Genomic DNA, 14343 nt, shown 5'->3' with positions numbered 1-14343 from the left:
GATCCCGGACAAACATCCCTGGAAGACCGACAGGGAATTCAGGGCAGCACAACAAGAAGATCCTGTTCTGCAGGAGGCGTGCGAAAGAGCATTAGACAACGAAGATCCCCTTAACGTAGGTCCCTACTTCTTCAAGAAAAATGGGTTGTTATACCGCAAGGGAGGGACACAGCAAAAGCCCCAACTTCTGATCCCTGGCCCCTTCCGAGACAAAGTCCTGTTCCTTGCCCACAGTCACCTCCTGGGGGGTCATTTTGGCGACGAAAAAAACAGTCAAGCAATCCTAGAAAAGTTCTACTGGCCCGGGGTTTACCAACACATCAAGACGTATTGCCGGGAGTGCCCTCTGTGTCAAAAGCATAGCAGATATCGACCCCCTAGGGTACCCCTACAGCCTCTTCCTGTTATTGATGTCCCGTTCAGCAGAGTAGGGATGGACATTATCGGACCCCTCTTACCCTCCCGAAGTGGCTGTCGCTATGCCCTGGTTATCGAGGACTATGCCACGCGCTTCCCTGAAGCCCTACCTTTGCGTCAACCCACTACCCAGAACATCGCCAAAGCCCTTATCTCAGTGTTCTCTAGGGTGGGATTTCTCCGGGAAATCCTGACCGATCAGGGCACTCCTTTTGTCTCAGCCCTTATGAGACAGGTCTGCTCCCAACTAGGGATAAAACAGATCAGAACCTCGGCGTACCATCAGCAAACAGATGGGTTAGTAGAGAGATACAACGCCACACTGAAACAAACACTAAAGAAATTGCTGGGGTTAGAAGCAAGAAGGTGGGAGGATATGTTACCACTTGCCTTGTTCGCCATTCGCTGTAAGACACAGAGCAGCACCGGTTATTCACCCTATGAACTACTGTATGGTCGACCCCCTCGTACCTTATTGGACATGGCTCAAGAAGCATGGGAAGCAGAACAAGACCGTACCCATCCCCTTCCTGAATATATAGACAACCTAAAAACACACCTGTCTGTGATAAGGGACATTGTCCGCCAAAACTTGGAGAGCGCACAAAACAACCAAAAAGGGCAATACGACAAGGGCACAAAAACACGGGCCTTTTCCGTGGGTGATCTGGTTCTTTTAATGATGCCGTCCTCAGACCAGAAACTCCTAGGACAGTGGCAGGGCCCTTATGCTATCCTTCGACAGGTGACCCCTGTCACATACGAGTTAGACCTGGATCCCACACGAGGTACAACACAAATTTATCATGTGAATCACCTAAAAAAAATGGGAAGGCCCGCGTCCCGTCCTGTCCGGCTCTCTTGATCATTTTCCCCTCTCCTTTGCCCCCTGTTTAGACACTGAACTAACTACTCAACAATGTCTAGAGCTCAATAAAGTCCTATATACAATACGACAGGTGTTTTCGTCTTCACCCGGTCGTACCACCATCACAGAACACACCATACAAACGGAACCCGGGAAGGTGGTCCGACAAAGACCGTATAGGGTCCCTGAAGCCCGTAGGGCGGTTATACAGAGGGAAACAGAACAAATGTTAAAGACGGGTATTATAGAACCCTCGGTGAGTGACTGGAACTCCCCGATAGTCCTCGTACCCAAACCTGACGGGTCTGTCTGGTTCTGTATTGACTTCCGTGAAGTCAACAAGATATCCTCCTTTGACACCTATCCGTTGCCTCGCGTCGACGAGATGGTCGAACACATAGGGAAGGCCCAGTACATCCCTACGCTAGACCTCTGTAAGGGGTATTGGCAGATACCCCTCAGAGAAGAGGACAGAAAAAAGACTGTGTTTTCCACCCCTGAGGGATTGTACCAGTTCATAGTTCTGCTTTTCGGCCTTCACGGCGCACCCGCTACATTCCAACGAGCAATGAACCACATATTAAGGCCCCACGCCCTGTATGCCGGCGCTTATCTGGACGATATCGTCATTTATAGCGATAGCTGGACACAACACCTGGAACACCTCCACAAGGTCATCACTTCCCTAGGGTCTTATGGATTCACGATAAACCCCGCCAAAACCACCCTAGCAGCCCAAACAGTGAAATATCTTGGTTACCTCCTGGGTGAGGGCCAGATACGACCCCAGAAAAGAAAAACCGAAGCCATCCAATCCCTCCCGTTCCCCCAAACCAGAAGAGACCTTCGTGCATTCTTAGGCCTCTTAGTCTATTACCGGAGGTTTGTTCCAAACTTCTCACAGAGGGCAGCCCCACTCACTGACCTGTTAAAGAAGTCCACAAAAACCGAAACAGCCCTTCGAAACCCGACGCCGTTGTTGTGGCGTGCCTTCACCGATCTGAAAAGCTCCCTGACCTCCAATCCCGTGTTAGTGAGTCCTGATTACTCACAACAGTTTCTGATCCAGACAGACGCTTCGGAACAGGGATTAGGGGCGGTGCTGTCACAAAAAGACCACTTGGGAAATGAAAAACCCATCCTCTACCTCAGCAGGAAACTATTCCCACGAGAAAAAAACTATGCCATGGTGGAAAAAGAAGCCCTGGCAATCAAATGGGCTGTGGAGAGCCTCCGATATTACCTGGAGGGACGGAACTTTACCTTTTTCACAGATCACGCTCCTCTGGAGTGGATGGCCCGGAACAAAGGGCACAATGACCGAGTCCTCCGCTGGTTTCTGTCGCTACAACCCTACCATTTCAAAACAGTACATCGGAAAGGTGTTGACCAGGGCAATGCGGACTACCTCTCCCGCTACCCCATGTCCCCAACCCGTACAAGAAGGACAGCTAGGGGAAGGGGATGTGATATTGCCACACGGGTCGTGAGACCCTTACTCACCCCGCCAGGATTGCCACCCCTCCGATGCTCTCCCTTCCAGGGACCGCGGTCGGAAACAACCACAAAAGCGTCCATGACAACGGGAACCCCGCCCCTCTCTCTATTACAGGACCCAATCCGGAGAGCCAACGGACCGGAAAGACTTCCCCTGACCCCGGACGTCCCGCCTCCTTGCCGACGTCTGGACACAGAAAAGACGTAAGACGAGATGCAGAAGCCGTCGGAGTATCGTGGCAGGAGATTTCGACTGGAGCTGCGGCGGAAGGAGAGGACGGGAGTGGAAAAACAGAGGAGTGGTCCGAAGACTGGTGGAGTCCCCCGGAGGTGGCTGAAGAGCGGCCGCAACTCGACGGAGAGTTGCGGCGGAGCGCGTGAGTACCAGCTACCTTCTTGGAAGCACGCTAGGTGCTCTGTGTAAATACTACGGCCCCTGTAGAATTACTCCCTCTATCCTAGACATGTCATTTGTAGAAGTTCAGCACCCTGTATATACTATATAGCACCTTGCACTGTATAAAGACTGCCCCCACACGAACCTCATTGAACACCCTTTGTACTTCACCTTTCCTTGTCCTCCCCACCCTTTCCTCACGGTCCTTTCTACTTTCTCACACCCTGGTGAAGGTTACGGTACAAGACCTCTAGCCCCAGTGGGACTAACGGCTTCTTCTCCTTGTTTTTCTCTTATTGCCCTCCGAGGAGCCTTCCCGACCTCCCATAAGACGTCTACACCCAAGACCTGGACCCCCACCGAGCCCCTACAACACCCGGAGGCGGAAGAAGACTGTGCACCCCGTTTTGGAGCCATATTTTGTTTCCTCTGCTTTGTTATAAGAACTGCCTTGTGTGCAATAAAAGAACACTATTGCCCACTATATCCGGCCTCCTTGCCTGCATTTCCAGCCCGCTGACCGCCCACGTTCACATGTGGTCTCCGCGCCCAGTCGTCTGAGCCTGTGGAATCCAGCACTTCAGATGTGCAAGTGAGTTTTAAAAAGGCAAGACGAGGTCTCACAAATGAAAGTAACAACGTTTAAAAGTTAAAAGAAATGCAAACACAAGATTCCTAACTCCCGGCTTTCCGCCTCAGGAGTGACAGCGTATAGGATACTGTGTGTCTATATATAAGGTAGATATAGGTATACTATATCTAAGTAAGGGGTGATTACACCACCTTACCCAGGCTGTGTGAACAGACCTGTGGTGTCAGTTAGGAGGACCAGCCAGGGGTAGCATAATGCATGCTGCAGCCCCTGGTAGGCCTTGATTGCACCGATGCCCTGAGTACCTATGGTACTCTATACAGAGACTCACAAAGGTGACCCAATACCCAATCTGGTATGTACCTAAAGTACATGGTATCAATTTAGAGAGAGAACAGCTAGCCTGTGGTCCCGATTAGCAGGGCCACAGCCAGTCGAAAAACCAGAAAATCACAGCAAAAAGTGGGGGTGACCATAGGAAGAGGACCCTACTCTCCTACACAACCCCCCTCCAAACGCAGGGACATTAAACTAACCTTGACCAGTTGAGTTTTCATGTTCTAAGTGGAAATTTCTGGAGAGTCCATCTGCATTTGCATGGTCAGTCCCAGGTCTATGTTCCACTGTAAAGTCCATTCCCTGTAGGGAATTGGACCACCTGAGTAGTTTGGGATTTTCACCCTTCACCTGATTTAGCCACAAAAGGGGCTTATGGTCTGTCTGAATCTTGAAGTTAGTGCCAAACAAGTATGGTCTCAACTTCTTCATGGCCCAAACCACAGCAAATGCCTCCCTCTCAATAGCTGACCAACGTTTCTCTCTAGGGGTCAGCCTTCTGCTAATAAAAGCTACTGGTTGGTCTTGACCATCTTTACTCAATTTTGAAAGCACAGCCCCCACTCTCAACTCAGAAGCATCTGTTTGAACAATGAATTCCTTGGAGTAGTCTGGACTTTGCAGAATAGGTGCAGAACACATGGCCTGCTTCAGGTCATCAAATGCCTTTTGAGAGCTTACTGTCCACTGAACTTTCTTTGGCATTTTCTTGGAAGTTAAGTCATTAAGGGGTGTCACAATGGACCCATACCCCTTGACAAATTTTCAATAATATCCAGTCAGGCCTAAGAAAGCTCTGACCTGGATCTGGGTGGTGGGAGCAGTCCAGTCCTTGATGGTCTGGATTTTGCTCTCCAATGGTTGAACCTGATCTCCACCTACAAGGTGGCCCGGGTATACAACCTGACTCTGTCCTATCTGGAACCTGGTAGCCTTGATAGTTAGGCCTGCCTTTTGCAGGGTCTCCAAAACATTTTCCAGGTGGATCAGGTGATCTTCCCAGGTGGAGCTAAAGACAGCAATATCATCAAGATAACCCGCACAGTAGTCATCCAGGCCTGTGAGGACTTGGTTCACCAACCTTTGAAATGTGGCAGGTGCATTTTTCAGACCAAAGGGCATTACCACAAATTGATAATGTCCACCAGGGGTTGAAAATGCTGTCTTTGGCTTTGCATCCTCAGCTAGTCTGATCTGCCAGTAGCCAGCTGTCAGGTCAAATGTACTAAAAAACTTGGCAGATGCCAATCTGTCTATGAGTTCATCTGCCCTGGGTATTGAATGGGCATCTGTCATAGTGACAGCATTGAGGCCTCTGTAATCCACGCAAAACCTCATCTCTCTCTTACCATCTAGGGTGTGAGGTTTAGGCACCAGGAATACTGGACAGGCCCAAGGGCTCTCTGAGGGCTCAATGACTCCCAATTCCAACATCTTTTGGACCTCTGTCCTGATACAGTCCCTGACATGATCAGGTTGCCTGTAAATCTTACTTTTAACAGGCAGACTGACCCCAGTGTCCACTTCATGAGTGCACCAGGTAGTCTGACGTGGAGTCAGAGAAAACACATATCTGTAGGCCTGCAGAACTTGTCTGCAGTCCCTCGGCTGCTGATCGGTGAGGCTGCCTGCCAAGGCTACACCATCAACTGATCAATCATCAGGGTTCTGAGAGAGCAGGTCTGGGAGAGGGTCACTCTCTTCCTCCTGTCCTTCATCAGTGGCCATGAGCAAGCCCATGTCCACCCTGTCAACATATGGTTTCAGTCTATTGACATGAAGCACCCTGTGGAGGCTCCTGGGAGTTCCAAGATCAAACAAATAGGTTACTTCTCCCTTCTGTTCAACCATAGTGTGGGGTCCACTTCACTTGTCTTGGAGTGCTGCTGGGGCCACTGGCTCCAACACCCACACTTTCTGCCCTGGCTGGAAAACAGTCAGCACAGCCTTTTGGGCGTGCCAGGCTTTTTGTAATTCCTGACTGGCCTCAAGGTTTTTGGATGCCTTTTTCATGTACTCAGCCATCCTGGAGCAGAGACCAAGTACATAGTCCACAATGTCTTGTTTGAGAAGTTTGAGATGTAACTCGCATCCTTCCTTCACCAGACAAAGGGGTCCTCTTACAGGATGCCCAAACAAAAGTTCAAAAGGGCTGCAGCCAACCCCCTTTTGTGGGACCTCTCTATAAGCAAACAAAAGGCAGGGCATTAGGATATCCCACCACTGCCACCAATGTGAGAAGTTAGCCTGGCATATGATGTCCACTAGTTCTAGAGGGCACCTTCCACCAGTCTAATCGACCCTTATTGATGGTGGTTGTAAAGTCAACCTTATAGAAAGCTATCCTAGTGGTAGTATGGACCAGCAGTCATAAGGCTAAGACTTCAGAGACATGTGAAGCTAGTTGTTTTACCAATTATAATCCCTTGAATACCAAATGAAAGGACACCACACAAGGTATATATAAAATAAATATGTATTTATTCTACACACAACCCCTCTGCACTCTTTTTGAGGTCAGAGGTAAAAGCACAATACAAGTTACTTAATTAGCATACGATAAGTTGCACAAATACAGTTTTGGCCTAGGGGCCTCACAAACCATATACTAAAATAGTGGTATAAGAACCACGTCTGGAATAGGAAGTAGGCCTAGGGCCTTGGGAATCGCTGGGGCTACTCTAAACAACCAAAGGTTAGGGAGTAGGAGGCCCACGGGAGACGCGTGCAGTGTCTACACAGTCGCGGGTTATCATTGACTTTCTATGGGAAAAAAAGAAGTTACAAAGTTACTGTTTAAGGGCACTTCCGGATAGACTAAGACCAAACCCCTTTAGACAAGGACACTTCGAGAGTCAAGACCCATGGGAGCACCGGAGTACTCGTGTTACCTCACCCAGGGAAGCCGGGTGCCTTTTGATGTTGGGTTTCGTCGTAGTTTTCAATGGAGATCTGCAAAGAAGTGCTGCAGGCGACCAGAGGAAAAAAGTGTCCGGGTGGATCCAAGGGTGAGTCGAAGATCTGAAGAACCTGAAAGTAGAAGGGACAGATTTTGGGTCACTAGCCAGTGACCTGGAAGGAACCAGGCGATGTCGAGATGATCTCAGGTGAAGAGGTGAAGCTTGTCTCTGCAGCCACGAGGTCCAGGAGGTGTCAACGATGACCAGGAGCTGGATTCGAGCTGTCCCACGAAGGATCTAGTTGACTGCGGTGTCGGTATCCGGATTGGACCCAACAAACCTTGGCAAACGCAATCCACGCAGGAGATGAAGATTGGCTTCGGTGCAGACCAGCAAGGTCTGTGGCACTTCTCTTTTGCAGAGAAGCTGGAGCAAGCCTGGAGCAACCAGGAAAGCAAGTTAGTTTGTAAAGAAAGTCTTCAGGGGGCTCACTAGCTAATGGACTAGGAACCGAGAAGACGCGTCAAGCTGAAATGCAAGAGCAGGCCCCACGCGGCACTCGTGGAGTGTGGAGGGCTGAGCTTCGGTGCAATGGTGTTCGGGTAAGGGCTTCTCGTACCCCAATGCACAATTGCAAGTTACCTCAGGAGTCGATGCAGTTAGCAAAATGCAGGATGTCCAGGAGTTCCGGTCCCATGTCTCTTGTGTCCGCCACGGGTCTCAGCTTTGCTGGGATCGTCGAGCAGGGTCAGAGATGTCTGGAAGTCCGTGTCCTGTGTCGCAGAGTCTTCGAGTTCCGACGGGAGCTTCGACAATGCAGACCGGCAAGTTACTGGTGGTGCCTGTTTGCACAGGGTGGTCACTCCTTGACCACAAGGGAGATATCTTCCGTCTTCCAGTCGAAATGGAATGTCGAAGGTCCAGAATATGTCTTTCAAAGATTCGTCCAGGGTAATCTAAAGTCCTAGGGACACAGCTCCTATACTTATACCAAGTTTAGGGGTGGGATTACCTGAGAAGGGGGTGGTTACACCCCTCTCCCTTTGTCCAGTTTCGCGCCAGAGCGGGACTGGAGTGCCCCAGCAACTGGTTTGAACCGGGCTATGCATGGAGCACCTTGTGTGCCCCAGGCAGTGTCTGGAAAAGCATTTGCTGAATGCAGCCCTCCCTGCCCCAATACACTACAGCCTGTCTGGGGAGGTGCCAGCACCTCCCTGGACAAGAAACCTATTGTCCAGGCCTCCCCTGCCGGAGTTTCGTCCAGCAGCAGGAGGTCAGACTCGTGTCTGTGGCAGCAGCATCCATTTTGTGATGCTGAGGCTCTGTTTAACTTTAATCGGGTTTACCAGTAACTACATGTCTTCTCCCTCTAGAAGGGTGGAATGTTACCCCCGCCGCCAGGACTGGCGGGGGGGTAGTATTCCAAAGTGTTTGACACCTTACAAGACATGTTTTGATAAAGCCAAACCAAAGTTAGCATTAACTGCGAGGATTATAATGCATTTAAGAGTATATGGTATGGCTATAGCAGAGAACAGCTATAAGGAGATGGTTCTGAAAGCTGCAGAGGGGCTCAGCTCATGCTAGGGCACCCTCTCACATAAAACCAAGCATTCTGCCTCCAGGATTGATAAAGCCTGCCATTGGAGTGACTTATAGATTACTATGTGTCTATATATAAGGTAGATATAGGTATACTATATCTAAGTAAGGGGTGATTGCACCTCCTTACCCAGGCTGTGTGAACAGACCTGTGGTGTCAGTTTGGAGGCCAGCCAGGGGTGGCAAAATACATGCTGCAGCCCCTGGTAGGCCTTGGATGCACCTATGCTCTGGGTACCTATGGTACACTATACAGTGACTAACAAAGGTGACCCAATACCCAACCTGTTATGTACCTAAAGTACATGGTATCAATTTAAAGAGAGAACAGCTAGGCTGTGGTCCTGATTAGCAGGGCCACAGCCAGTCAAAAGTAAAAAAAAAAAACAGAAAATCACAGCAAAAGGTGGGGGTGACCATAGGAAGCAGACCCTACTCTGCTACACCTTAGGCATAGGTCACGCAGGGAAACATAAACTTACTAACATAAACCATACAAGGAAAAACAACCTCCTAATCATGAAAACACATTTAGAGGTCTAAAACAGGGTGCATACATACATTACGCCAAAGGCATAAAACATATTAGACCTGAAACACAGGATGCAATCACTTTGCGCCAGAATCCCTTTAGGTACTGACCCCAGGCCAACTGGCCTTCCATGGGGCTGAAATGCCCTTTGTCAAACAGTGTCAGGGCGCGCTGCCTAGGCAGCAAAGGTGACAGGTGCGCAATCCGCATAGGCTTAAACGTGGCAGCTGCCCACTACTTGCTGGCCAGCTGTGAAATCACCAAGAGGGGCACTGGCATTCACTGTGCCCCATGTAGCAGAACTGTGCAATGTTGCAGCTGCCCTCTATCACACGGGGCAGCTGGGGGAATTAGGCCAACAAACAAGCACTGGCACTACAGTGCCTCTGGGCCCCGCTCTGGGGCTCCTTAAACCAATTAGGCCCAACGGTGCAGCTGCCCACTGCCAGACGGGACAGCTGTAGAAGAAATTAGCCCCGGCACCACTGTGCCCTTGACTCCTCACTGGGGCCCTCCGAATAAATTAGGGGCACCGTTGCAGCTGCCCGCTGCTAAGTGGGGCAGCTGGTAACAAAAAATGGCACTGGCACTGCGGGCCCCTCCCTGGGACTCAATACCACAGAAAAGAACTGCTAAAACGTTGCAGCAGTCCGAAACTGCGGAGCCGCTGTGAAGCCCCCCTCCTTGGGAACTTCCAACAATGCAGCCTCCCGATCGGCCCCACTCACCAGTGCTTCCAGAACTCCTCCGACGGTGTGATGAGGTCGTCCCGGCTCCCTCCTCTTCAGGGCTGCAACACTCTCAGGCGGCCGTAGGCTGTATGTGGGGCTTTCTTCCCCACATGGGAGCCCTGCTTCGCTTCCCGCTTGGGGCTACCTGTCTCCCTTTGCCCGGTCCGCCTTCCTGGGACCGGGACTGGACAGGGACATCTGCGAGCCTGGGCACAGCCTCCTCCCGGCCGGGGGAAACAGAATTGGAGCCCGCGAGGCTCCTCGCCCCGCCCACCGTCAGGCGCGGGCGCCAGCTTTGGTTCCTTTCTGCCTTTTCTGCTGCCGTGACAAGACGGACTGGGTCCCCGCTTGTCGATAAATCCCTCAATGCGGGGTGGGCACCCGTGGAGGATGCTACTACATGACAGGCTCCCGAAAAATAAATAATAAAAGCGGCAATTATGCGGGGTGGGCACCCGCTCTGCACAATAGGTAAAAAGTCACCACAAATGCGGCAGGCAATGCGGGATGGGCTCCTGCGCTGTCAATACGCTCCGAACATCACCATAAAATGCGGTGTAGGCACCCACTCGATAAGGGCACAAAGGCAGGGGGATCCCCACGCCGGGGACTCCCTCTGGAAAGTGATCGCAGCTCAGTGCTGCAGTAGAAAACAGAAGCGCTGCTCCTCTTGGCAAAACAACAAAGCGCTCCTTGGGAAAGTGAAGGCCCAGTGCTTCCCAGGCGCTTTAGCAAAATCCAAAGAAAGTTTTGTGGAAGGAAGGGGGCAAAGGCTGGGCCCAGGCAGGCCAGCTCACAGGGCCCTCTAGCAGGGAGGCAGTCTCCAGTGGCGGTTCCTCCTGGCACCCAGCAGCAGCAGCAGGCCCCCCTCAAGTCAGGAACAAGAGAATATTTTACATGGGGTTACAGCCCCTTCTTATACACACATTTCCTTTGTCACAAACTGTAGGGACAGGGGAGAACCAGTTACAACTGGTTCTGGAGCACTTTGTTTTGCTCAGCCCCTCTCCCTATTCACAGCACAGGCTAGGGACATCAGACGCACCACAGGGGGCAGAGCCAGCATTGTGTAAGGATGGCACAGCCCTATTAAGGTCCCAGGTGCAACTCCTCCCTCCCATCTACATGCAGATCTCCCTATTCACCACAGGGCAGACTCATCCTGGAGCCAGGCACACCAGCCAGCCCCTATCAATCACAAGACAGACAGGCAATTCACATTCACTGCACACAGAAATGCCAACTTCTAAAAATTGCACTTTCCCACTAGTCACATTCAATCTGCGCACACCATCACTCAGCATTTATTCTCACGAGTTTGCCCATACCAAACTCGCCCCTGCACTACTCTCACACCAGAATTACCATGGACACATATATCCCCCATGCATTCCTATGGGAGGGCAGGCCAATCGCATCACACGCACTCAGACTGTGCACGCACTTTACACTGGGACACAGTGTTAAAGTGCGCAGAAGCCCAAAACAACTAACATCAGGTCACATTAAAAAGCAAAAAGTTTAGGGGTGAACCTGCCAAAAGCGCAAAGTCCAACACTGATTATGTGAGTAACTGATGTTTTAACAGTCTGAGCATTTCTTGATGATAGAAGGACAATGAGGCCCTTTTGCACACAATACAGTTAAAAATAAATAGCACATTAGCAAAACGTTCATCATTGCAATGTCATTCAAAAGACAGAGCCACCCAAGACTTACAGACGTACACATAAACTGAGCGTTTTTTATAACAGCAAGGCTCATGTGACACTTCTGTCTTTGCATTTATTAAGACGATAATGTTTTCATTTGGGATTACAAATCCAGGGTATATTTAAATATATTCGAGCTAGATTTCTGGGAAGCTTGCGATGTACTACAAGGAACAAAGCCCTGCCCTAAATCTGCAAACTAAATATGCACTGTTTGTTCTGGACAGAAGTAGATATCAATTGGAAAGCAGAAAGAACGGCTAAAAGGGGGTCGGAGGAAGATTTACTCAATAGGTTAATTAAATGAATTGTAAATTATGGCAGATATGGTTTAGCAGCAATGTCTTTCTTTACAGCTTGGTGGATTGGCGTGTAAACAGTAGTTTCTATGTGGAAAGTATTTCCGAACTCTAAATATTCCACTTACTTTAGTTAATATGCAAATGCAATACCTTTGAAAATGACTGGTTTCTTTTGAAATCAAATTAAGAGCCAGTGCAGGATTTATTAGGGACAGATCCAGCACGGAAAAAGGCTCAGTCTTTCTACCACAGTCAGTCATGCAGGATTGTGTTCCAGTAAATTACTTTTAGTACACGGGATATGTTAGCATCTCTGTTTATGGGCCTTTGGGCAAGCCATCTCCCTCAGTTTCGATAAACCACTTAAAACATTTTGAGTAAATGGAGCATTTCACACATCGAATCTGTGAAGAGAAGCAGTGGTGGATGTCACCTTAATTTCTCCCGAAACTACTCCAAAACAGACCACTGGGTCAGCTCTGTCAGCTTTAATTTGTTGACTAGCCCGCCTCGAGTTTTCTTAGCTGCATTGCCAAGCTCTTCGATGATCTCTTTATTTGGGATACACTCATGTAAAGGCGCGTGACACTTTACCTTCCTGGATCCCGGCTGCACCGGTGCTAGCCTAGGAGGCGGCTCCTTGCTATATTCTTTCGTGCAGTTCTGACTTCCTCACAGCGATCTATCTTCCTAGCCCCTGCTCCTCGCGGACAGGAGTGTCTGCTGTCCGCTTCCCTCGGAATAATCAGACCGTGCAGCAGCACACCGAGCCAAGCTGCTCTGACCGTTCACCAGCCTCTTGCGTTTGTCTTTACTTTTAGGGAGGCCTGGGACGTGGGTGTTACGTTAAGGCACTTCCTTCAACCGTTCCTCCTCGGGCATCTGAATAAAGAACCGCTCTTACGGTTGCGGCTCAATACACACTTGGCGTGTATTATTGCCTGACACTTAACTGTGGAAATATTGGGGCAGCGATGGCCATTTATAAGGTGGCAGGCTGAAGACATTTTTTTGTTTACCAACTCGATATCTTGTTGCATACCCACGACCTACCCTAAAACGAAGAGAAACGCATCTACGGCAGAAGGATGTTGAGCACTAAATGGCTCAGCGTGCAGCTGCTCTGGTCTGATATTCAGAGGGGGGACGGGCTTCAGCCACTGCTGTCAGTTGAGTGTCAGGTGCTGGGAAATGCGCTCTGTGACGAAAGAAGGGCTGAACCTAGGGGAGCCTATAGCGAGGGAGGAGTCCACCCAATACCGGAAGAGTCTAAACTCGGCTGGGAAACGCCTCTTGGGACAGTCGATGCACGCTGGGGATCCAGTGAAATCCAGGCAAGCACAGTGTCATGCGCCGTTACATGAGAGCATCTCATACGCACTCAGCTACTCGGGGAGCCAGCCTACACCTGCAGAATAAACACATCTCTAGAGCGGAATATGAGGATGGCCAGAGCATCACATTTATTGTTGTGTAACGTTGCTTTGAGAAAAGAGTCTGGATAAAGTGGTTAACATTCTACACGACACTGCTGCCAAGGTCGGGCTACTTACTTATAAGCAGAAGGGAATTATGCGATTTTGCGGCCGCAGATTTCTCTGCATAATTCTGTATTTTCCACATTTGATACATAATTTGTAGATTTCAACCAAAAAGGTGGTTTTGAACTGAGCAAGCTACGCTCCATCGGCTGCATTTGCATGTACTAGTATCCTGCTTCATACACATTAATCAAGGTGCGAGGCTGCGGCTACTCAAAAACATTCCAATTAGTAGACTTTACATTCAGGCCCCTTACATCTTACACACTGGCTGCACTATTGATACTGGCGACCCCGATTTATGATACTTTTTAAGTAGGAGGGAGAGCCAAAGACTCAGCAGACTGTCGTGCAGCAAAGAAGATGTTAAAGCAGACTTGTACTCTGGCCTGGTTAACTGGTTCCTTCCTCCACGTGGACCCAGGATCCATTCATCTACTCAGCACAACAGCAAACTAAGAGTCTCACTGTCTGACAATGCCCACCGTTCCACTTCTACTGTCCTGGTGTAATGGTGGGCATCAGGCGAGCAACACCCATTGGGCTCACCGGGCTTCAAGCCCCCCTCCCCCCCCCGTCGTCGTGTGTGTCAGCTCGGGCTGACACAGCTTCGCGGCTGGCGACTTCTAATTGCAGCCGCACCGAGTACTTCACAGGTCTGTAAAAGACCATTTAAATGTAAATGAGGCTTTTGTTATGTTTTCACCGCTTCTTCCAGCCACTCTGGTTACGGCTGAAGAATTAGCCCCCCCCCAAAATTTGGCTCTAGTTGCCCGCTGGTGGGCATACCCCATAATTAAACACCACACCATACTACTTCAACATACAAAATGCCATTCCACATAATTACACCCCACATAATTCAAGCACACTTAATACCACATAATTACTATCTACTTATTTCCATTACATACTA

General features: G+C 49.8%; 1 protein-coding gene across 1 annotated transcript in view; it reads right to left on the bottom strand.

Moving 5' to 3' along the window:
- LOC144818688 (E3 ubiquitin-protein ligase RNF170-like) overlaps positions 1–12633 on the bottom strand; it is a 392615-nt gene extending 379982 nt beyond the window's left edge. The window contains exon 1 of the mRNA XM_078676341.1: positions 12481–12633. The gene's annotated coding sequence lies outside the window, so the exon portion shown is untranslated. The remainder of the gene's footprint in view (positions 1–12480) is intronic.
- Between the last annotated feature and the right edge of the window lie 1710 nt (positions 12634–14343).

Source organism: Lissotriton helveticus, chromosome 2_1 (genome assembly GCF_964261635.1).
Source record: "Lissotriton helveticus chromosome 2_1, aLisHel1.1, whole genome shotgun sequence".
Taxonomy (NCBI): domain Eukaryota; kingdom Metazoa; phylum Chordata; class Amphibia; order Caudata; family Salamandridae; genus Lissotriton; species Lissotriton helveticus.
The sequence above is the reverse complement of the archived record's forward strand: the minus strand, read 5'-3'. Positions and strand labels throughout refer to the sequence as shown.